Below are 25,115 nucleotides of genomic sequence, written 5' to 3' on the forward strand. Positions count from 1 at the left end.
GAGCATTTAAATGCTGACCTGTGAGGAGTGTCAGGAGCTGGGAATCTGTGACAGAACCTGGATCCTGAGAGCTTAAGGAGGTGTGATGTGTTAATAACAAGCCTATTGCATGTGTATGTGGGAGAGTGACAGGTTTTTGCATGAGAAGACGTGACTTGGAGAAATCCCGTGTGATGCCCAGGTGTTTGTGCACACCACATATCGCTGTGCTGCTAGTGGCTAGGATTTTCTGAGACAAAACCAAGTAAAACTGCCCTCCTAACCCCAAATAAACAGGGGAGGAGAAGTCGCTGATGCTGGTTCCCTAACAGCTGCGTTTGCATTGAATGCTGTTAGTGAAGACAAAGTCTCTAGTTTTGGATTAACAAAAAGAGCCCAGTCTGTGAGGAGCTTATCTCTTCAGATGCACCCTGGCCTGCCCCAGGAGACCCGTGTCAGAATAGTGGCGAGCATGTGCCTGGGCCTTTGGCTCAGCACTGTTTGATAAATATTTTAGAGTTTTGCACATCTTGTTGCCAACAGCTTGGAGTCTGAAGCTGGCTTCCAGGGAAAGGAATCTTTATGCATGCTCATGTTTGATTCAAGCCCTCGTTCTTACTGTGCGTGGTGCAAAAAGGCAAGCTTTAAAGTCAATTCTCTACTCCCTTAGCATCCTCAAAGGATGTCTCTGGTCACATCAGAGGCAGTCTGCTCTTTTATATTATTGTTATTTATTTGGTTTAAAGCTTCCTAGTCTATGAAATGATCTGTCACCCTCTGCAGAGGCTTGTCAGGGCACTGTCTGTGTACCTGCCTCTAACTGGAATAACAAAGAACTTTCTCTGCTGCTGGCTGCCTCTGCCTCCTGCTTGGCTTAGGGAGAAGTGGTTTGCCCAATATTCGTGGCCAATTTGGTCCTTGGCCTCTTTGTGCTGCTCTTCAGGGTGCCAGTTAACGTGAATCTGAAGGCACGCACTTCTCTATTAGATCCTAGAGTAATGCCATCAGCTGGTCTTATGTGGGCCACCAAGCAGCTGTCAAGCAATAATGTTTATTGTATTCTTGCTTCATACCCTTTACTTTGTGATTGATCACTGTGGCTTATATAAAACTAATAACATTGGCAACGTTTTAAACTGTTGTGAAAGGCAGTAAGTGAAATGTGGGCATGAGAGCATAGAGTTTCTAGCCAGCAGCTTTCATACAGTCATTGAGAATACAGAGGAAGGAGAGGCAGTGAAATGAACTGCAAATAGGGGTGTGTTTTGTTTAGATTTCAAATGGGAACCTTGGAAATTCCCTTGTCATGTAAGGATATGATGTTTAGTAGCTCATTTTTAATTCATGTATTTTACCTTGTTGTTAAGGATGCCCTTGAACACTCATCTCTGGATAGGAACGACTCTCAGGCTGATAAGCAGTAAGATACAGTGCCATATTCATGCAGTTCCTCATGGGGTTTGTATTTGTTTAACCAGTGAGCTGAATAGTTTGGACTCAGTGCTGGCTAAATGCTCCCACATGATAAAGTTACTCTATTTGCCCTATAATACTTCCTGGTGAGGAAGTGGGTAAAGTGAAAGCGGGATTAGTCTGGTTGATCTGGGAGCTGTGCTGTGGCACTGAGCCTCTCTGAGCTCACCATGGCTCACTCGAGCAAATCTCCTCAGCATGTGCCTGGCCATAAGCAAGGGTATGGCTCTGATGGAGCCCATGGACCCTGCTGCGCTTAGGATGAAGTGCTCTGTTGGACTTGATCCACAGGCTTCATTTTGATCACTTACAATTAAGTAAATCAAGCCTGTCCTCATGGAAGTTAATGGGATCAGTCCTGGAGTAACAGCAGAGTGAAGCCTTGCATGCTGGGATATTGCATGCTTTATACAGTCCATTTTTTCCTCTTTCTGGTTCTTTAGTCTTTTTCATGTGCCTTGCTTCACGAATGCATTCCTTTAAATGTGTCATGGATCAAAACTGTGAAATACCATCTGTCAACATGGGTGAAATCTGTAATCCCTATGCTGTTCAGGTAAGCAGCAAATTGACATTCATCCATTTGGAAATGGGGCACTTAGCCATCCACTAATGTTATGGATTTCTTCTCTTTTTTTCCTTTCCAGATTTTTTAATTGCATAATGTAAGGCCTAATAGTTGCTGTGCAGTTTATAAGCAACTTGCTTCTTAGAAGCCATGTCTAGGCAGGGAGCTCAAGATGACATAATGGAGGACTAAATCATAGTATTATGTTGTGGTGCAGAAGGCGGGTGACTGCAGTATACCAATGATGCTGTCCAGCTAAAACAGATCCAGGCACAACAACAGGAGTGGTACAGGGTCTGTATGAATGGGACTTCTTTCCCTTGTGGTCTCTGAAGCTAAATTCTTCCTGCTGTCTGTTGGATAGATTTGGGAGGACAGAACTTTCCTAGCCACTGTAAATCCAGACTGAATTTACCCCAGTGTCACTGAGCTCTGGTGTTTATTAGTGCCTTGTGATTGTGCTTAGCTCAGTCTGGTATTCCTGTCAGTCAGTACTGCTAATATTTCACAAATGAAAAATGTTTTCACTCTACTTTTGCTTTAGTCAGCACCAACTTTTCGGATCAGCGCTTCATAGCTTTACATAAGCATCCAGGATTTTGTGGTTGGCTTTGTTTGTTTCATTTTAATTCTGCTTTGGAGCTGTTTGTACCTAAACTCGCTGTGACGCAGTGTGGGGTCTTGCTGCCTTTGCTCAGAAATGCAGGTTGGCTGAACTCAGCTGGAAAAGGTTTTTGTCACTGGAGAGCCGGAAAGGTGAAGAGAGGTGCTGGAGAAATGCACTTAACACTTCAGTGCAGTGCTTCCAGCCCAGCTGTTCGCGTGTCTTAGGGATGTGAAAATGCAAGTAGAATATAAGGAACACACTTTCGTGATATCCAGGGTGAAACAAAAAGAAGCACAAACTGTAAGATGTGGTCAGGTAAATGGCAACCTGAAATCACTTCCCTTACAGATAGGAAGAAGTTCTGTGAAACACAACAAAGACTCCTTTTTCATTAAGGGATACTTCTTTCTTTAGGCAGGGAAACCCTTACAGAATGGTGCTGTGTCTGATTCCATAAGGGCTGCAAGTTTCTGCTATGACAACTGGGAAAACTGAACCCCAATCTTCAATACAAATCTACAAGGAAAAACAGAGTGGAGACACAGGTGTGCCTTGTTTTGACAAGTGTCTGCAGGCTCTGTCCCTGCTCCAGGACTGGCTGCTGTCACTGCATGCCATGGAGTAATATGTTCGCTATCAAACTGAAGCGGCTGGAGTGGCAGAGCCTTTGGGCTCATTATCCTTTGCAGACAATGCAGTGTGACAGTGAAATGGCTGATGAAATCTAATGCTGTCTTTTCAGTTAAAAAGCACTGTGATGATTACAGCCCTTAATTTCCCGAAGGCAGCTGAGTGGCGGGGATTAACGAGAGCCAGGCAACTGTGCTAAATCTAATGACCAGAGGTTGTACTTGGGTGTGGAGGCAGTTACCTCCTGAGCAGCCAGACCAGCTCTGGCCCAGGCCAAGGGGGTTTGTGGTGGCCACTTTATCAGTTGAGGTTTGAGATACAATAACTATTTCCCTTTAAATGAGGTTAACAGCACGGAATGATGTGTGTGTGAATGAATGTGTGTGGTCACACATCAAAAGCAGTGTGACCAGCAGGTCAAGGGAGGGGATTCACTCCCTCTACTCTGCTCTTGCGAGACCCCTCCCCACAGTCTTGTGTCCAGCTCTGGGGCCACAACACAAGAAGGATGTGAAGCTGCTTCAGTGAGTCCAGAGGAGGCCACGAAGATGCTGCGAGGGCTGGAGCAGCTCTGCTCTGGAGCCAGGCTGAGAGAGCTGGGCTGGGTCAGCCTGGAGAAGAGAAGGCTCCTGAAGGGGAGACCTGAGAGCAGCTCCAGTGCCTAAAGGGGCTGCAGGAAACCTGGAGAGGGGCTTTGGACAAGGGCCTGTAGGGACAGGGCTAGGGGAACAGCTTTAACCTGTCAGAGGAGAGATTTAGATTAGATATCTCTCTGTGTGTATATATATATATGTGTGTGTGTGTGTGTATGTAAATGGAAGAAGTTCTTCCCTGTGAGGGTGTTGAGGCTCTGGCACAGGGTGCCCAGAGAAGCTGTGGCTGCCCCATCCCTGGCAGTGTTCAAGGCCAGGTTGGACACAGGGGCTTGGAGCAAGCTGCTCTAGTGGAAGGGGTCCCTGCCCATGGCAGGGGGTTGGAACTGGATGAGCTTTAAGGTCCCTTCCAAGCCAAACTGGATTCTGATTCTGGCTGGCTATTACTGTGTATGCTTCTATGCATGCAAGTGTTGAAGTTTTCCTGGGCCTTTGATGCTTTTATTGTTTTGCAGCCCAGAGAATGCTGCTGTTGTGTGGTTTGTGAGAACTGTTTCTTATGTGAAAGTGTTCTTCTGTCTTTTCTGGGCAACTGCAAGGGTTAATAATAAACATTAGTGGCCAATAGAAGTCTGAAGAGCTGCTGAAGTTCTGCTGGACAATCTTGCGCTTGGTGCTGAGGTTGTGTGGTGGGTGTGAGCTTCATAACATGCGCCTGTAGGCAAGACTGAAGGTTTGCTGCATTTGGTTGCAGACATGGACCTGTGCAGTTGGAAGCCATTTTTGGCAGGGTTGTAGGTAAATTGTTGTAGCTTAAGGCATGTTCTTTCCTCGGTGCAGATTTTCCTCTGCATTGATTCATCTGCTTTAGGATGTACTGCAAATAGCACCATCTACAGAAACGATCAGAGCTGGACATAGCCCTGTCACTGGAAACAGTGAAGCTTTAGTTTCCTAAAGACCTGAGTTACAGCCTCTCTGAGCATCCTCTGCCAAGTTCCCTATGGATGTTCATTGGAATCCACCTCTGTCACTGTTTCTTTGCAAGATGGTTGCAGACAGTGTCTCTGATGGTTGGAACAATTCAGTCTTTGGTGATTTTAAGGATATTTATGCATTCCAGTGGAGATTCATGTTAATCCCCCTCCAGCCCTACCAGGGTGTGCTCTCGTGAGCCAGCGCTGACATCTCCAAACAGCTAAGGGTTTGCATAGTTGCTGTAGTCATCTGGTGCTGCCATGCTGTCAGTCAAGGGGCTGCTAACTGCTGAAATAAATGCTGTCCATCTGATTAGTATGGGTAGCAGCTGAAGGTCTTAATTATATGGTTAAATACACAGAAATAGAGGATTGTCATGCGGGCTCAATCTACTAGCCCTTTGTGGCTGACATCCTGCCTCCAGCAGTAGCCAGTGCTGGATATATTAGTGCATAACATATTTGTTTTTGGATGGAGAGCGATATGCACAGGCTGTTACACGGTCACTGAAGGTCTCTGGAAACTGTGAGATGCTGTTGCTTCTTTGGATACTTACACACAAAATTCAGCACAGGGAGGGTACAAGGAGATTCCTGGGTTCCTGCAAGGTGTGAATTCCAGTCACTCAGTGAGTGTGTATCAGAGTGTGCTATAATCTGAGTGAAACAAGTGTGGGTGTTATCTTATTTTTCACTGTGAGTGCAGATAAGGGATTTAGAGATCCCACTGGACTGAGAGATAAGCCTAACAGGAATTTTCCTGATTACTCGTTACTCTTTTGACACTGACTAAATTGAAAGGGGGAGGGTGGAAAGACAGGGCTCTAATAGTTTTTAGACTTGATTGGTTTAGATGGGGTTGAGGGGGGTTATTTCCCCTAACTTTGGACGTTGTTTAGGACTTGAGGTAACGGCTATTCACTGTGTGTGAGACACACTGGAGGCTAATCAATTTATGGGCAAATTAAATGTTATATTTTCACAGGTGGAGGAAAAAGAATCACCTCTCCAAGCTCCTGTCCCCAGTGTGCTAAGCCCACACCTTGGCCCAAGCACCCTCCCTTGGGCTGCTGTGGTTACTCTGGGGCAGTGTTAGAACTGGATCCCCACAGTGACTGGGTTTTGGGGTTGGTTTGTTTTCTTTTTAATGAAACAGCACTGCAGAAAATGGAGTAATGTAAAGCCAGACCATACCTTTTGCTGCATGAGTTTATATGAGATCTTGATAACAGTATTTGGTGTGCGGTAGGCTGTGTAAATGAAAATCATCCCGTACTGCAAAGAACATACTGATTTAATAGGTTAAGGTAAGAGGAGAGATAGCATTTAGGAGTCATAGTTTTCAGCCTGAGAATAAAGGAGTAAAAGCATTTGCTATATTGGTACACATCAGTCTTCCCAAGGACAGTGACTTTTCCTAGGCAGTCTGTGCTGTGCATACAGGTATTGTCTACTTTGTTATCCCACTGGATGTTAACAGAAACTCATGAAATACATGTATAAGTTTGAGGTTTTATATGTGGTTTGCATACAGCTCTCCTGCATCCTTTCACTGGAAGGGAATGGTGAGGATGAGAATATAATGAAGGTAGCTGGATATGCTTATTCACAGCCTTTTGCAGCTGTAATTCACAAAAGCTATAGAAACTGTTTACTTCTCAATTTATTCTTTCTTTTCTCCTGTATTTTTCACAATGAGGGTACTGAGGCACTGGCACAGGTTGCCCAGAGAAGCTGTGGCTGCCCCATCCCTGGCAGTGTTCAAGGCCAGGTTGGACAGGGCTTGGAGCAAGCTGCTCTAGTGGAAGGTGTCCCTGCCTGTGGCAGGAGGTTGAATCTAGATGGTCTTTAAGGTCTCTTCCAACCCAAACCATTCTGTCATTCTATTCTCCTTCTGTTTTGTAGGGCTTGGCTTGGGGACTGTGTATCACTGCCACAGGAACTTCATTGGATTATTGCTCTAGTAGCAGCAATAGTTGTGATGGACACTGTTAAAAACTTTGCTTTTTAAAATCCTTTCAGTTGTCCTAGTTTGTCTGTCTAGACCCACATATTCTCTGCGTCTGCTTTAGACAGCTTTTGTTGATAAAGCAGAAGATTAGGTGTTTACCAGATAGACTTAAGGAAAATAATCTCTTAGGTGTTTGTGTTTTGGTCTTCACTGGAGAACTACAGTCATTAAGGGCTTGAAACCTGTCATAGCTTTTCTTTTGTGTTGAGGATGTGCTTTTAATAGCCCCATTAAAATTCTGCTGGGCATGAATCTTTGTGCTAATCTCTGTTTAGCTTCCATCGTGGAATTGTAATTTTTCTGTCTGATTCTTTTTTTGTTTTCTTTCCAAAACCTGAGAATAATCTTCAAGGATTTCTATTAAAAGCACATTGAAGGCACAGTCAAGCACTTCAAAGTTTGATATTGTCAGAATTGACAATAGGAGCTGGGTTTTGCAACCTCAAATACTATTTTAATCTAACTCTTTATCTGCACATTAAATATCTTGGATGTGATCTGAACCTGGAGACAGTGTTCCATGCTTTCTGGCTCCTTAAAAGGAATTGTACTGTGCTAGAATGGTGAAAATATGACAGATGATTTGGGAGGGTGGGAAGAGGGGAATAGACAGTTAGGAATTTGTGGTGACATGTACTTAAAAAACCTACACTGTGAAGGGAAACGTACCTCTAGCTTATGGTAGCACATGTTGGGAATGAGCAAGCAGCTCATGCTTCTGGCCTGGTGATGAGAGGAGCTCAAGAGCCTGAAATCTTGTGAGTGGGTCCAAGTTGCAAAGAAACTTTAGCAGTTTGGTCAAAGTCTGTGCTCTTTTGCTAATGGTTGTCATTTAAAACCTGAAGTAGGAGAATACATTGAACAAGACCTTCCCATAATTTGGACTTGTAATTGTTCATGAAGAGTATGTCTAAACAAGGTGATGGGTTGTTTGGCTTCTTTAAAATGCAATATCTGTTTCCTTCTTGAGAAGCAGAGAGGCAGCTCTTCTTCAGATGTTCTGCAATGCCTGCTAGAAGGTATCATCTACTGCCAACAGGAGCAATTATTTGCTGTATCTCCCATTGCAAGTGGGAAGGGACTGCTAAAAATCTTGAAGCAAAATCAGATACAGCTGCACGGCGGATGCTGTTGCCTATTGATTACAGGTAGTACAGACCTGATTCTGTTATTAACATTTCTTTCCTTCCAGTGTGATTACTCTGATTCCCCTGTAACTTTTTATATCACTGTAGTTGAGAACAAGATTAGGCCCCCTGTGTTTAGTGATGAAATAATGATTCCTGAATACAGCTTTTTTAGCTCTGCTGGTATCCCCCCAGTTATCTGTATTTGTTGTTTAGGCAATCCCATTGCTTTAGCACATGTTTCTGTGCGTGCCCTGTTGTTGCTGTACTGTGAGACTGGACCACACCAAAACGTACTTTTCAGTTGCGCCTGCTCCAGGAGCTGCTCAGTGCATCTGTCACACGATGAGGGTTTCTCATCTGCACTCATATTAAAAGAGCAACTCTAGCTGTGCATGATGCATGCTTAAGTGTCAAATCTGGCTGGCAGCAACAATTACCTTTGTCTTGCTTAGTTCTAATGTTTGTAACAGGTTAATTTGTATATTTTTATCTACTATTATTAATTTGTTCTACACCATATTTAATTTTCACATGGGATAATAGAAGTAATAAATCTTGCTAAGAGAAGTATTTCCACGGCAGGAGAGCTGAAGCAGTAGGATGGACTCAGACTGCAGGGGCATTTCTGTAGCACTTAGGGTCTCTATCTATTCTGCTGTGTTCTGAAACAGCAAGGGAGAAATTTCCCTCAGCAAATGATGCCTGGTCACAGAACTTTGATTTTCGAGGTGGATTTTGTTTGTACTCTGCTGTGTGCATGGTCAGATGATTTGGATTTGGGTTGGGAAAGCAGCTTAATGCTGTTTTGAGCTATGAGTCAGGGATCACATGTCTCTGGGGCTGGTGTGTGTCTGAGCAGCTGGAAGTGCGTGGTATGGGAAGGAGTTGGGTGAACTCTGTAGAGGAGAAGACAGTTCTTGCAAGTGGAAGTGAGCAACTCTGCCAATGCAGGAGCAGCCAAGGAAAAGTTGCCAGGAGCAGGCAGAGTGACTATGGATCACATAAACCAAGCTTAGCATTATCAAAGGTAACACTGTGGAAGGTGAGGAGGAGAGAAGAGGTTAAGGCTTTTGCATGTCCCCACTGAGATGCATTGTAGAGGTCTAGAGAGCTGGGGTGGGGCACTAGGAAAGATGGGGACGTGGGATTAAATTGGATCCCTGTGATTTGCAGGAAGGCAGAGGCATAGGTCCTGGAGATCAAGGGGCTTTGTGAAAGAGCAGGAAGGAAAAAAACTTGAAAAGGAATGGTAATCTTTTGAACATTGGGTTTAATCCGAAACCAACCTTCCTGAGTGAGGTTCACTTTTTATGACCCCTTGGCTTTAGAGTGAGTATAATTAAACCTCTGTTCCTCGGAGAAACCACCAGGTTTTGTGTTGTGTCATGGAAAGCCACCCACTGTGCCCTGTACTGAGTCCCTGCATTGCTTGGTTGTAATGTCTAATCAGTCACTTCGTAAGCCATAAACCCTGGAGGGTCTCCTGTTGTGTTATACCTCCCTTACTCTGTCCTGCAGGCCTGTCTGCTGGTTCTTGCTTTTGCTATGTTGCACTCCCTTTTGTGGGGCCGAGAAGAAAGGGAGAGTGGGTTTTTTTGCTTGGCTCTTGAAGCAGTATTATCCCATTTCATTGCCTTGCTTGTTATACGGGGAATAAAGGAGGTGATGGTTGCTTTTCCTCACTTCTCAGAGCAGAGGACAGCTGGGCTTGCCTTTTCCCCCAGTAGCTGGGATTTGAAATGTGCACCTTTCACACTAGTTTAAGTGACTTGATGACAACTAACCCTAGGTACCACAGCGAAGAATGTGAGCATACCTCCTCAAAACCCACTTGTGTGGCTGAATTGCAGTTCCTTCTGCTGCTCTAGGTGCCATCCAGACTTCATGAAATCATGTCATGAGAGTGCTTATAAGGTAAAAATTGTCAGCTTGCTGTGAAGTCTCGCTGCAAGTAGAAATAATAGGGTAAAAATGTATTATTAATACTGAGACTCCTGGATACAAATGGAAACCATTTGACAGATTTCAAGCGTGCTATGAATTTCAGGTAAAGAGAAGAAAACTGCCAGGAAGGGAAATGGGGGGGGGGAGACTTACATGAATCAAAGAGACATCACAGGTTGTGGTAGTTAGTGGGAGATGGAATTAAAGACGTGCTCTTTGCTTCTGGTGACAATGTGGAAGCTTTGTGTTGATGCATTACAGGCTCTTGTGCCACGGGCAGTGACCTCTTCCTCCTCCCAACTGCCTCCTTCCTGCAAGGAAGTGACAGCAAACTGCACCCCACAGGCTGACCCCACAGAAAGGGATGTGGCAGGTCTGTGGGCAGGTGAGATGGAAGAGCAGCACTGCAACATGTGCTGGGAGAGGAGGATGTGAGCCTACTAAAGATAACCACAGGTCTTCATACAAAGAATAAATCTAGACTGTGCCATAAGGTGCTGATTGCCTCCCCAGTGCTCTCCATTTGGAATCTGTCCTCTGGTGATGCACATGAAATATCTAAATGACTTCCTATTACTAGGGCTGTATGTGGAAAAGAAGGCAATGGTTTTAACCAGGGATATGAAGACAGTCATTGTCCCATAGAACCAGCAGCAAGTGTGCTCCACACAAGCTGGTAAAGCCCTGCCTCATGGATACATCTTTCTCTTTCATTGTCAGGGCAACTCTTCACCCTTTCAATGTCTTTAAGACCACTAAAAGTGCAGTGATCCCAGTGAAAGTTTATTGCTATGTTCCTGGTCAGCTAACAGCTCTCATAAGGTCCCTTTCACCTAGTTCTCATGCTCTGCTCTTAGCTGTTGCTTTAACGCAGATCAAGGTTGCATGGGGTTCCTTTTCCTTCCTGTAAATTTTGACCAGATAATCCAGTATGAATGGAAAGACCAACCTCTTGGATGGCTGAGTTGAGTCTTCGTTGTAACATTTGAGCTGGCACTAGTGAATGCTGAGGTCTGGGGTTTCTCTTTTGCTGGGCTATCACTGTTGTCTTCACTGGAGCTTGCTCTGGATTTACCCTGTGGCAAGTGAGAAGGGCCCCCAGCCTAATCAAAGCTGAGTGAAAGCTACAGCAAGAGAGAGAAACCCGGAGAGGAAAATGCTAATTACATATTTTGACCTTGTTGCGTTAGAGATGGCATCACCCACATTAACCACTATTCATGAGCACTCCCCAGGGCCTGAATTGCTTCTGGACAAGGAGGGAAAGCTGAGGCTTTTATAGTGGCTGCCTGGTTAAGTTACAGGATGAAATATATACCATGTAATGCTTTTGGACAAATTCAGTGGTTCTTAGCTGCCATTTGTCTTGTGTAGCTGTAAGCAACTTCTGTAACAGACAATAATTACAGCCCCAAGTAAAATCCTAGGCAGAGGATGGGCGTGAGCTGCCCAAAGAGGGCTGGGATGGAGCGCAGTGTCCCCTTTGTGGAGGAGGAGGGGAAGTTGGTCAGTATATTCACAAAGGAATTTGTTCTACTCATTTGCTTTAAGTGTTGGCAGGTGGCTCCGTTGTCTGTGTGCATGTCTGCGAGCCAGAACTTGTGTTGTAACGTTGTCCTGCTCAGTCATCCTAAAATGTTCTTGAGCCTCTGACTCTTACTCTTTGGTACCTCATACGAGGCAGGATTTCTCCGAAATGCGAGTTGGTAACAGACTGCTCATATCCTAGGGGTAGGAAGGGAGTGGGCAGAGCCAAGTGGGAAAGAGGCACTTTGTGAAGGAAGGTGAGAACAAGTTATTTTCTGTAAACCTTCTTAGCTTAAATCGGTGCTGTATTTGAGAGAGGTAGAACTTGGTGCCTGGACCTGAGCATGGCTGGCATCCTTTGACTGACTCAATATATGTTACACCTTCTCTTCTTGGGGCGAGTGGCCTGCCTACTATGAATCTGGTTAAAAATAAGTCCAGTCTGTCACAAGGTGTGTTTGGTTGCCTAATCTCTTTTTTTCCTGTGAAAACAAGACTTGCATATGCTCACTTTTGGCATATAGGTGTCTGGCTTCTTTTATTTGTGAACTGATTTTAATGGCATTTGAATGAGGGATGGAGGTCTCAAGGCAATAAAGAAGTAGGTCTCCTGCTTCTATCTTTTTTCAGTTTCTTGAGATTTGATGGGGGTTTGGAAAAAGGGTCTTGCATAAGTGTATAAGACACCACAGAATCTGCAGAGAGGAGTCATGTTCTGGTCTCAAAACCCACTTCTTTCATCTCTTGAACATATTCTATACCAAATCCTTTAAAAACTGAGCTTCAAGAAGGGCAGGAAATTAATTTGCTTTCCATGACTGAAACTAAAGTTCTTGTTGCTGAGCACCAATTCATAGAATCATAGAATAGTTAGGCTTGGAAAGGAACTTAAGACCATCCAGTCCCAACCCCCCCTGCCATGGGCATGGACACCTCACACTAAACCATGTCACCCAATGCTCTGCCCAACCTGGCCTTGAACACCTCCAGGGATTGAACATTCACAACTTCCCTGGGCAACCCATTCCAGTGCCTCACCACCCTCACAGTAAAGAACTTCTTCCTTATATCCAATCTAAACTTCCCCTATTTAAGTTTTAACCCGTTACCCCTTGTCCTGTCACTACAGTCCCTAATGAAGAGTCTCTCCCCAGCATCCCTATAGGCCCCCTTCAGATACTGGAAGGCTGCTATGAGGTCTCCACGCAGCCTTCTCTTCTCCAGGCTGCACAGCCCCAACTTTCTCAGCCTGTCTTCATACAGGAGGTGCTCCAGTCCCCTGATCATCCTCGTGGCCTCCTCTGGACTTGTTCCAACAGTTCCATGTCCTTTTTATGTTGAGGACACCAGAACTGTACACAGTACTCCAAGTGAGGTCTTACAGGAGCAGAGATGTCCCAGTGGTGACCAGTTGTCTTTACTCCAGTCAGACACAAGCTCATTTTGCAGTAAGGAATGACAGGCTTCACCATGGTGGTCAGTCTTTCAGCTGTGCTTCCACAAACCGGATGAGCAAGCCAGGTAGTAACACACAGGTTGGGATGCTGGGCTTCCTTCTTTGGGATTGCCTGTTTAAGCTTCCCAGACTTCGGAAAAGAAACACACGTACAATATAATTATGTGTGTATATATATAGATTAGATCTGCCTTTCTCTTTCAGGTGTTAGCCTTCCCTGTTTAATTTCCATACATTAACTGCACATTGCCCATCTCTGCATCCTAACAGTGTCATGGAGTGGTCTTTTTTAAAGGTACTGATGCTGTATTTCCTGTGTGTGGAACAATTTGCCTCCGTGTGCACCCTCACCTAATTCGTCATCAGTTCATCATTTTCTAAGACTGTATTTTATATTATGTTGTTTTAAACCTGCACGAAGCACAGCCTAAGCTATTGCCTCATTTTTATTTATTTAAGTCCCATGCTGCCAACTTGACCTATTTTTTCCATTCTACCGACTGTTCAAATCTCACAGATTAATTAGTCAAGGAAAGCACAGCTGATCCTGGAGCGAAATCCATACCCACACATTTTGTCTCTCTCTGATCCAACCCTCTTGGTTTTTTTCCCCTCATTCTGGGATGTAGGCTGTCAGTATTGCACTGTGCTGTAATAGACCTGACTAGCCATTATCATTAGCAGTGGGTACCAGCTTAAAAACCCAGTCATCAAAGAACAAAAAATGCTGGCAGCTAAATTGAGAGGTCCAGCCAGGAGGAAAACAACCCGGAGCATCAGCCAGACGGCTGCTACTCCCTGTACAGAAGAGGAGGGCCATGCAAGACAAGTCAGCAAAATGTTGTCTGACATTTAAAAACAACTGTTCTGCTGTGTTTGAGAGTGTTGTTAAGGAAGCCCAGCCCAATGCAAATTGCTGTCAGGATGCCTTAAAATGACCACAAGCAGACTGAATCCCTCTTTCCTCTGTATATGTGTGTGTGTGTGCATATATATATATATATATATATGGTCACACAGTTAGCCCATGTATTGTATGGGAGCCACATCCCTTATTTATTAGAACACTAGGAAGTCTTTAAGCTTGCTTGATCAAACCTTGGCAAATCCTGTTACACCTGAGAGTGCCATTTGCGTTCACATCATACTGAATTTAGTTCCTCCTCTTTCTCTCCTCTTTCCTCTCCCCCACTCCCAAAAATGTTATTAACTAGAGCATTAAATGCTGGCCTCCAGCAGGGCCTCTCCATATGTTTACAACAAATGTTTCCTCCAAAGAGGGAGGATGTATGTGTGTGAGAAAGCATGCAGATATAATGGGGCAGCTCCCAGATCCAGCTTCCCTGGGAGGCAAAACTCAGGCACTCGAAAATGCTTATCAGTTCAAGGAATTCAGATGGAAACAGATTGTAACATCTCCCGATGCACCTTTCACCCGTGACGAGGAGAAGACTGCGAGCACCACGACCAGATTTTTCTCCCTTGTGATGCGTGAAGCTTGGCCCGTCTCCTGGGGGAGCACAGGCTGTTATTCAGCGTGGCAGAAGCTGCTTTATCAGGCAGGTCAGACTTCAAAGCCAGTCAAACTGACTTGCCCCTCTCCACTCTTCTTTCGAACCAAGTTCTGTGCATAAAAAGCATGTTTTAGCAAGCCATGACTTGCTCCCCTCGTCAGCAGTCAGGAGGGTTTAAGAGCATCTGCCTTCAGCATTCCTGAACATCTTTGCTGCTGGCTGGTGAAGTGTGGAGGGCTGTGAGGTTATGTGCCTGCAGCGTTCCCAGAAAATAGCACCTCCATGTAGGAGGCAGGGCTAGAGATGCTGTTGAAAGTGGCTCTTGTAATGCAATTCCCATGCTTATCAGGTGGAACTGGGTATCATTGCGTTGTTCCTCTAGTGTCAGTTCTTTTGGGTAGTAGCAAAGGCAGAGTTAATTGCAGCTGTTTTGAACTGAACATAGCAAATAACATTCATCATTTGCATCCTCCTTTTGGCTTGTAAACAATTAATAAGCTGACCCTTGCATTATGCAGATGTGTGGTGTTCTCAGTGGTATTCTTTGCAGGACTTATTTAGTGTATTCTCCTCAGCTCCTTCACCTTCATACTCTGTTCTACTGTGGCTGTCACCCAACAATAAAGGTTTTGTTTCTGCTTCCTGCTCAGCAATTGAGATTTAAATGGGGATAAGCAAAGAGAGTAACAAATAATATGCTTTGGTAGATGTTTTCATGAGGAATAATTGTTTGAACTAAAAGCCTTCAGGATTTCTTAACCACTGGGCATTTGTGGAAATGCTATCAGAGCGTTTATGAATAACGGAACATGAGTGACTGTTGCACACTGAACTGTGGCCTTTTGGATTATGCAAATATTTGTGACCCTAATTGTGTATATTGTGCCATCTCCTGAATCATCTCCTCACTATTGCAAGGAGAGGAGTGGAAACAAGAAAATCTGGGTTTTCTCCTTTGTTGGTTTGAAAGTAGCTGTTGAAAACAGTTAAAATTGAATGTTAAATGTTAAAATTGAAAGCATTTTATGCAACTGGGAGAACCACACTTCCTCTGAGGGGTGTAACTTAAATTTGTGTTGTCTGACTTCAAGATGAGAGAATGAAATGTGCAGCCTGTGCATAGACCGTATGTAGGACCCTTCAGCTGAAATGATTGGTTTGGTATAGTTGTAAATTATGGAAAGTCCAGACCTTGATGAAACATCATGGTTTTATCAACACGTCTTTGGGAAAGCTACAGTAGGTAATACATTGGCCAGAAGTTAGGTAGGTCATTTTGAAGAAGTTTGAGTAAAAATAACTATACTGCAAGATACTCACTTTTGTGTGGCAGTTTTTGTGTATGTTATAGTGAAACCACTTTCTTGTTCCAAACACACTGAAAGATGAGGGAAAATGTAATCCTAAGCTTCAAACATGCCTTCTGTTGTATTCCTATTTGTCTGGGCACTATTGATGCCTATAGGTAGCCTTATTTAATCTTTCCCTAGAAATTCCATAGTGTTATGTGGTTAGTAGTTTACAAAGGCTGTCTGGGCTTTGTTCTGGAGCTGCATGGCGTGGCTCTGCCGAAGGCCTGAATTCTGCTAGGATCCATGTCCAAGGACACTCTGCAGCATACCTAGTACATAGGCAAATCTTCGTGAGGGATTCAAGGAGTTTGAAGCAGGAAGAGGGGCAGTGGTGCATTTGAGAAGTGGTGTAAGATGATGCCTTTTGCTTGTGTCCAAGCTAAAGACATCCTCACTGCTGTCTTTGTAAGCAGGCAGGAGTCATGTAATACTCACTCATAGTGATTGTGAGTTTTTCCCTGCTGAAATTAATGGCTAATACTCTTCAGTGAAAGCAAAAATGGGAGTCATTGGAAACTTGTGTTCTTTAAAGGGTAATCCAGAAAGCGTAGCCATATTCATTGTGTCATCTCTTGGATTACTGTCAGATGTTGGCAATTAAATATTTTCTTTATATTCACAGCATCTTTCCCCAAATGGTTTCGTCCTGCTCTCCCTCAGCATGTCACTTTTGCTGTGTTGCTCCCTTGCATTGGTCTGCATGTATCTTAAGAGATATAATTCAGGATGCAATGCTTTTTAAGCCTGCTTCATTCAGCTGGTTTATGGTCTGCTGCAGAGACTTTGTCTTCTGCGCAGCCTAGCGTAATTCCAGCTCTGTTGCTTCTGCCTTTCTAAACATCATAGGGTGTATCAGTGCTGCTCTGCTTGATAATGTTTGATGGAAAGTACTGCATTTAGGACTGTTGCGTGCAGTGGCCATGGAGATGTGTTTTCACCTATTTATTTTCCAACTCATGTTTCCTGGGCATTTTGATGTGATAGATGCTGACTTTTGCTTGAGGAGCCTAGACACAGTTTGTGTGATCAGGGCCTGGGCTAAACAGTTGGTTAGTTCATTTTCCAGTGATTGTTTCCTGACTGCTTTGATAGCTACATCGTTGCATCCCAGTACTTAACTGTTTGCGAAGCACGTGAAATTGTGTAATAACTTCAGGATTTGTTTTCATAATATCAATTTGCAGGAGCTAGATAACTATTAAGTTTCTTCTTATTGCTTTAGTAATTGTTCTTGAAGGTTAATACCCATAGTCTGGCAGCACTAGTGGTACTTTAGCATCTGTTTCTCATTGAAGCGTGTGTCTGGCTGGCTGTGTGGGGGCCTGTTCTTGCCCTGAGTTGGCATGAGCAGCTGACGGGGGAAGCACATGAGGAAGTATAAATCTTTATGAACATTTATGTTTTGAAAAGGGCTTGGGCACAGGTGAGAGCAGAGCTGTCATCTGTGCGATTGCCTGGGATTTGCTCTTTGCTTCGCGGACAGGTAGTTCCCTTTTTTCTTCTTCCTTTCATCCCATCAAAAACCCAAGTTTCATTTAACAGCTTATTGCGGCAGAACCAGCACTGGACTCTACAAACACTGTTCTGAGATTCATTAGCTCCTAGAAATGACGTTACACTTCCAGTCTGAACTTGCCTTCAAACTGAAGTCACTGGAGCGTGGTAGACTTGCCCGCTAGACTGAATGAGCCTTCTAATACCCCAGTTTTGTTTGCCAGGTAGGGGCTCCCAGTCAAATCTCTCTTCACATCTGCTTTGACAAGCTACAAACCCTGTTATTTCTGTAAGGCTAATAGCATGCTAAGGGAAACAGCTGGTTAATTTGACAGGGCCTTGTTTTTATAAACTCACCATTGTCTTAAAACTAAAGTTGAATCTCAATTAGGTAGAACTGATGTTACGTTGATAGGTCAGTAAGCTCTCATCGTATTTAGATTATGACATAAAATTTGCTTTCTTTTGGAATGACGTGAGTAGTCTAAGATTTAATGAAAATAAACAGGATTTTTTTATTGCCTCCCCTCAGCCATCTCTTAAACTCTCAAGTGCCAGTTTCTTGCCTTAGAAAGTCTGAATTTAATAACTGCTGATTAACAGCCCTGTTTTGGGTGTTAAAATTGAAGTATTTTGTTATCTTTTGTGGAATGGAAACTCTTTTTGAGCACTTTGTACGTTATTACCATCACTTTAGGGTATTTTCAAATGTCTGTCTTTAGTTTTGCTTCCTGGAGAATTTCTTCTTGTATCATCTTGTTTGAATGTTGCTTTCAAGAGGTCCTGCCCTGTATTTATTGCTATCGATTTGCTTTTTGAGTCACCTTTCATATAGGTTGGGATTTTTCTTTAAAACTTAGTCTGCATTTTTTATTGAGTATGAAATGAACATCAGGTAAAATGTTCCAGCCTTTAAGTGCGAGGCAAAGATTGCAGCTCATCTTTGGTTCTGTGTGTTCTGAAGTAAGTTAAATGCATTAACTGAGTTCGCGGGCACAGGGCTAAGGACCACTTTACTATTAGAAACATGCTGAGGATGGCATATATGTCCAAGGGATGCTAGTAACTATTTCATTATTATTAATTTTCCAGTGAAGTGATTTAGTAATAGACCTTCACCACAAAGATAATTTAGCTGCTAAATTATATCTAAATTGCATGTGCATTTCCACTCTGTACACAGCCTATTAGCACTTCTGTTGAAAACAGATAAAGTTGAAATGCATTTTGTAAAGGAAAGCACGTCAGAGCACAGAAATTAGTTCAGTTCTGCTTTCACAGGAAAAAAGAAAACATCAACCTCTGGCATATTTTGGATGCTTTTTCTCTTCATTGTCTTGATGTGGCTTTCCCTCCCTTGTGTCACCTGAACTAGCAGGGCTGATGCTTGTTCATCTTTTCTTTGTGGGAGAGTTCCTTTGTGTGATCTGTGGTTATGGATTAAAAGCATTCAGTGCATTACTGACAAAGCAGCATTGCTGAATACTTAGCAACAAGCTTTTTCTCTCAAGTGTTTTTAATGAAACAGAAGTTTCTTGTTGCCATCTAATAGGTTTAAACACTCTTAGAAAGGAATCCCCTCCATTTCAGTTAATCAGATTTTGTTTGCTACCCATGATAACATAAGCTTGCTGGATCTCACATGTTCAGAGGGAGATGAGACCTGAATGTTTAATTTTAAGAAGAAAGGCAGAAACAAATAGGGGTGGTTTTGTGTGAGAAAACTTCCTTTGTGGTTCATAAAACCAAGAAGAGGGCGAAATAGGGTGCAGTAATACATTTTCTTCCTTTTGAGGCTCATCTTCAAGCAGAATGCATGAAACGTACTTGCAAATTTATACACAGTAATGTGATTATGTTTGCACAAGAGTATGGTTGTGCTTCAGAATTTATGACAGAAATTTGCTTTCTAGTTGTGCTGGGTGTATTTGTTGTTTTGGGTTGGAGGGGTTGGGGTTTTTTTGCTTAAAGACCTATAGCAAGAGTATTGTTTGCCAAACGCTAGTGTTTTTAACTGCTTCCCTGAAGAGCAGCTTGGTAACTCTCCAAGGATTACCATACTGCTGACTTTAGGAACAAAAAAGAGAGAGCACAGAAAGAAACGTCTTTGCAACCCAGGCAATGAGAGAAGAACAGACCCCAAGTGCCTGTGAGAACTGCTGACACCACATTGCCCAGAAACAACGTGTTGTTAGGTGCATTTTGGGATTGGGCTGTTGTGTGACACTGAGAACCTCTTGGGTGTGAGGGTAGAGTGGGAGTCCCTTACATCTCCAGTGGGCAGCGGGACGCAGTCAGCTCTGCCAGGCAAGGGTTGCCCAGGAGGCATCTGCAGCAAGAGCTGGATTTGTCTCTGCTTTGAATGATTAATAGCTCAAGCCTCACAGGTCATCATTGCTTTAAAATTACACATAGTTGGTGGTGCTTTTATAGCAGGGACTTGTCTGACACTTCTGATTTATACGACAGGCTTCCCTGTGTTTTAACATTTGCCAAAGCGTGACATTTCAGTCTGACCTTTTCTTCGTGCAGTTGATGTGTTTTTCAAGCCTTTTATTATTTATTTATTAGATATACATTTTTTGTTAAAAGAAGTCTGATACTATAAAATATCACAAGGGAATTTTCAGCTTTCCACTCAGTGGAGAGACTGGATAATGTTTGCTGAAGATCGAATGACCAGGTGTAGAATCAAAGAGATGAAGAGAAATACTCAGTAACTCCCTGCTCTGTAAATAAGGCTCAGATGGTAGAGCAAGAAAATAGCCCAGGAAAATATAAGCCTATATTATACCGTAAATGCACAGGGAGCTCAATTAAGGTTGTTCAGGAAATCGTGCTTGACAGTTTGCTTTGAATGTGTGATTTTTATAAACCTAATGCTCTTTTAGAACAGTCATTTCTAAACTACTGTGTGTTTTCTAAAGAAGCATATAATGTACTTCCTTCAGGGGGAACCTGCAAGCAAAAACTGAGAGATACGTTCAGCTCATGTGAGGACTGCTCACACAAGATGCTGATCTTACTAATAGGGAAGCCTGAGTTGTGTTGGAAGCTAGTGTGTCTGATGCCAACACTGATGTATGTAGTTGTCTTGCTGTTGGGAGAGGACCAGTTGTGTGACCCTTGATCGTACCTGGTTCCTGCTCACCAGAGAAATCTCAGCACTGAATTTATTCAGGCAGGTGGTTGTTTTTACAAGCCTGTGTTTTGTAGGCAGTGTTGGGAGAAGATGGATGTGAGAGGGACTTGCTGTGGACCTTTGGTGGCTGCAGCAATCACGTGCTTAGCGAAGTCCAGCCACTACTGCTTCTACTGCTGTCCATCCTGGGGGAAGTTTAAAAACCTTGTGTGGATGAAAGCTGGAGGCCTGAATTGCTTCTACTCACATGAAGGAAGCAGTTTAAGGCACTGTTAATGTCACAACTTGGGCAAGACAAGGCTGGGCAGAGCCCCGAGGGATCTGTGCACACAGTGCTTGGCTCCAGCTCTTGGTAAGGAGCATCTCTAGACAGTGAAGGAGGATTCTGGCTGGTTTGTTTTCCAAGGCCCTGCAGCGACTGTGTCTGTGATAGCTGCAACTGTGTGGGTTGTTTGAAGGTGATGCTGTCCTCCCTTTATAGATTTCCTTCACCAATAGCTGGAAGAGTGGTGATACCCTTTAAATTGTTAATAACACAGAGTTCTGTTATTGTAGAATAATATAGAAACACAACCAAGTATTGTGCTAGTGTGCCTCTTGAACACAGGATGAGTGAATTGTCCAGATTTCTGACCTCTGTACTAAGTTCCTGGGGTCACACAGGTCTTGACCACAAACGAGAAGTACACACACATCTGGGAACTAACATGTTCATTGATACATCTTAAAAAGTAGGTTGGCTGCTTCCCTTAACTCTTCTGTTCCTGCAGAGAAAAGTAATTTGCTTGTGATCCAGTTATGTGCAATGTAGTCTCTTGGATGGCCAATTTCTGTATTCTTATTTTGGCTTGTTTGTTTTAAACTGGCATTTTGAAACTGGGTGCCAGTTAGCATCCTGCATACGGAGCAGAATCATCTGCTTTGTCAATATTTTTACCCCCATGTGTCTTTTTTGTTATAAGTTGAAATGAATTGCCTTTTCCTTTCTTCCACAAAACCAATTACAATTCTGTCATCTATGTAGGATTAATACTCCTAAATGTATGCCCATTTCCAGATAAATATTCCACTTAGTACACAGGTATTCTACTTACCCTAGGCTTGTGCATAGGCAGAAGTTACATCAATTTCAATTAAATTTCTCTAGCCAATTGGTACAGAATTTTGTGCTTATGTCCTTAATTAGAGTTAAATGTGGCTTATATTGATGGGGTTTAAATATGTTTCTCACTGAACATAGTTAAAATACAGAAATTCAAATTAGGAATGTCCATTTGAGGGGTTGTTTTGCCTCCTGAGTTTTATACTGAGTTACTGATGCTAGATTAACTTAAACATTTAAAATATGTTAAGACAGCAAAAGAGTGGGGACCTTTGGTGAAACTGAAGACAGTAGGGATGGGGGGAGGAAGGATCAGCAATCTACTCATGCAAAGAAAGCTGCTCCTGCCTGGGTTTTGAATACCAGGTACTATGTGAATACTTTGGGTATTTCAAGTGGATGTCTTTACTGATGGTGGGAAGGATGGGTTGATTATGTAAATCTAAGCAATGGCCACTGAACCCAGACATGGATTTCAAATGTTGCTCAAGTCTTAATAATATGTGGTGTGTATTCAAATCCCAGGATTTATCACTTCCAAAGGTATCACAGCTTGTCAGGACTGCCTCTAATTGTTATCACCTTATGCCATCACCTGCTTTACAGTCTCACCCCAGGACCTCTTCTGGCCCTGAGAGACACATGGTATATTAGACTGGAATTTGTCCCAGTTTATGCTGTACTGATTCTTGCAAACTGATAAAATGGAAAAACATAGAATCCCAGACTGGATTGTGTTGGAAAAGGGACCTTAAAAATCATCCCGTTCAAACCCCATGCCATGGGCAGGGACACCAGGTTGTTCCAAGCCCCTTCCAACCTGGCCTTGAAGAAAGCTTCTGCAAGGACTCGTATCTGTCACACTCCGTGGGGATGCATTCCATTTTCACTTTGACTTAGATGAGCTCCTTGATACGTTACCTTTCTGGTTTGAATTCACTAAGTATAAGATTTGACTCTCAGCCCTGAGTACTCTCCAGTCAAGTGGAATGCGGTTTTTACAGGGGTGTGATGTAAACTCCCCAGTAATTGGTCTCTAACCAGTACGGATGTTCCACACACCCCCAGTGTGGTCCACACAGTGTGGTCAAACAAGAGGCAGGTAAAGTTTGCATGAATACAGTCATATATAAATGAACTACCTGCTCCTAAAGTGGTAAAAAGTGATCTAAATACTGCTGGGGGGGGGAACAGGAGGGGAAGTATTCTCTGATCTCTGTACACATTGGAGAATACTTTTGTTTGGCTCAGGAAAGCACTCAGCATGAACTCCCTCCTACCCAAATACACCAAGAGCTGGTGTTACACTGAACCATTCATGTGGCAAATTAAAAAGTCTGCTGGACGGATGATCTGGTTCCGAGAACTCAATAAAACTTATTACCTACAAGACTGATTCTTCCTATTCCAGTGACATATGTGCTGGTAGCTTTGCAACAGCAGGAATAATTAAGGAAAAAAAAAAAGCAGTATATTGAGGCTTCATTTTAATGGAGAAAAAGAACTAATTTCTGTGTCTGTGTATGCAGGATTAAGTGGAAATCTCTCCACTATTGCCATCCCCAAAAGATATGAGCTTCCTAATCAAGTCATGCTTGTTAAGCTCAAATCGTGATAGAGGTGTGACTATATTAAGGTAAAATCTTGAGAGGCCTGAAGTAAACAGTAGTGACCTGACTTGCATCATCTGGGGTATGAATTTATCAGTTTAATCTGGAAAAGAGCCTCACTTCGTTAGATGTGATGGCACCTGAGAAACACACAGTTGGTCTTCCCTGTGAAAATTCTCCATAAGGTGGTTTGAAAAGACAGCAAGCGCTATCTTTGATCCATGAACTGGTTGGTGTTTACTAATGATTTTCCAGGATAGGAAACAATAAGGAAAGCTTTCAAATCCCAGCAGCCAAAGTAAGGCAGACCCCTAAATAAGCTGTTTTGAACGCTGACATAAACGTAATGATCAGCAATGTAGTAAATCACAAGGACTCTTCAAGAGCACTTGAAGCACTCTTGACAGGCTGAGTTTGGTTTGTTCAGCCTGGAGAAGAGAAGGCTCAGGAGAAACATTGAACAGCTTCCAGTGTATAAAGGAGACTACAGGAAAACTGGAGAGGATCTTTTTACAAGGGCACGTAGGGGCTAGGACAAGGGGGAACGGATCCAACCTGGCAGAGGGGAGATTGAGATGAGATATATATATATAAAAGGAAGAAGCTCTTCCCTGTGAGGGTGCTGAGGCACTGGCACAGGGTGCCCAGAGAAGCTGTGGCTGCCCTGTCCCTGGCAGTGTTCAAGGCCAGGTTGGACACAGGGGCTTGGAGCAACCTGCTCTAGTGGAAGGTGTCCCTGTCCGTGGCAGGGGTTGGAACTGGGTGAGCTTTAAGGTCCCTTCAGCCCAAACCATTCTGTGGTTCTATGATTGTCTGCCTCTTCTGCCAACCTGTCTTCTATATGACCCAGAGATACCAGTGAGAGCCAAAGAGGTGATCCTCTTTCCCTTCCATTTTCAGGATGTATTTGAACATTCAGTCTGGAATGGGAGCACTGACTGAAGCACTAAAACCAGACTGCTTGGTCAGCTGCTGGCTGAGCCATAAGAAACATTACAAAAACTTTAGAAACTACTGAGTTTCTACAGTTTTTTCATAAGTGACTGTCACATAACTCCTTGAAGTTGAACTTGCAGGCCGTCTGTAGTGCAAACCTGCAGAGGCCACCTGACAGCCTTATACATATTATAAAGCATCCTCCTGCTTCTGGGGTAGTATCAAATCATTTTAGCTCCATCTTCTTTAATTTGGGGTGGGGTAGACTATCAGTGTTCTTAACCAGAAATCTTGGATAGTCCTGTGATTATGGGAATCGCAGTATCCTATTAATATATGTATATTATTACTATATGTTGAAGCCTATGCTGGAACATATGCTTCTGCACAAGTCAGTTCAAAAGAATTGCCATTATTCAGTATAGACACTAATAGGTAGTTCAAAGCCTAGGCAGAATGCTTTCTATTTCCATTTCCACTTGCAGCACTGCTGCATGTACCAAGAGAAATTCTCATTATACACTGCTTCTATTTCAGCATTTTGATGTCAGCAGCTCAACTGTGTGTGTGTGTGTGTGCCCTTGGCCTTCTTTTCCTTCCTCTGAGCCAAATAACTTCAAGAAGCATTTTGGGCTGGTGGTGACCATGCAGTAATAGTGACTCTGCAGTTCTGGTAGCTCTTAACTGCACACATAAAATCAGGAGATAGGCTCTAAGAAGTATTTTAGGATGTTCCTTTTGTTCTGTTCCCTTAGCTGTCTTCCCTCATTTGCTTATATTGTCTTTGGAAGGATGTGTTTCCTTCAGTTGACTAGCAGGGAGGGCCTTCATTGCTGGATGTGATTCTTTTTATAGTCAGCTCTGCTCGTCGACAGAATTTGCAGATGGAGTAATTGCCATGCACATGGCACCAGCTTCCTTTGTTACTGCCCTGACAGGTTGCTCTTCGCTTGACTTGACTTTGAAGTTCTGAGTTCTCATTTCTAAGAAATTTGTTGTGATTTTTTGGCATTATTTCTTGCATGTTTACGAAGCTTTCCATTCATATTCACTTCTTGTCACTGCTGTTG

General features: G+C 43.3%; 2 protein-coding genes and 1 long non-coding RNA gene across 5 annotated transcripts in view; 2 read left to right on the forward strand and 1 right to left on the reverse strand.

Moving 5' to 3' along the window:
* Positions 1 to 25,115, forward strand: part of LRP8 (LDL receptor related protein 8) — a 192,709-nt gene that overhangs the window by 53,437 nt on the left and 114,157 nt on the right. The window lies entirely within an intron of this gene.
* On the forward strand, positions 19,501 to 20,431 carry LOC133268159 (uncharacterized). Its single transcript, XR_009742958.1, has 2 exons — positions 19,501 to 19,642; positions 20,207 to 20,431. It is a non-coding gene; the product is annotated as an uncharacterized LOC133268159 (long non-coding RNA).
* LOC133268311 (protein zyg-11 homolog B) overlaps positions 21,218 to 25,115 on the reverse strand; it is a 306,890-nt gene continuing 302,992 nt past the window's right edge. Inside the window, exon 12 of the mRNA XM_061451232.1 lies at positions 21,218 to 21,227. The gene's annotated coding sequence lies outside the window, so the exon portion shown is untranslated. The remainder of the gene's footprint in view (positions 21,228 to 25,115) is intronic.

This window comes from Pezoporus flaviventris, unplaced genomic scaffold, assembly GCF_033815535.1.
Source record: "Pezoporus flaviventris isolate CSIRO_AGI_PZ_B2104156 unplaced genomic scaffold, CSIRO_AGI_Pfla_v1 ptg000013l, whole genome shotgun sequence".
NCBI classification, from domain to species: domain Eukaryota; kingdom Metazoa; phylum Chordata; class Aves; order Psittaciformes; family Psittacidae; genus Pezoporus; species Pezoporus flaviventris.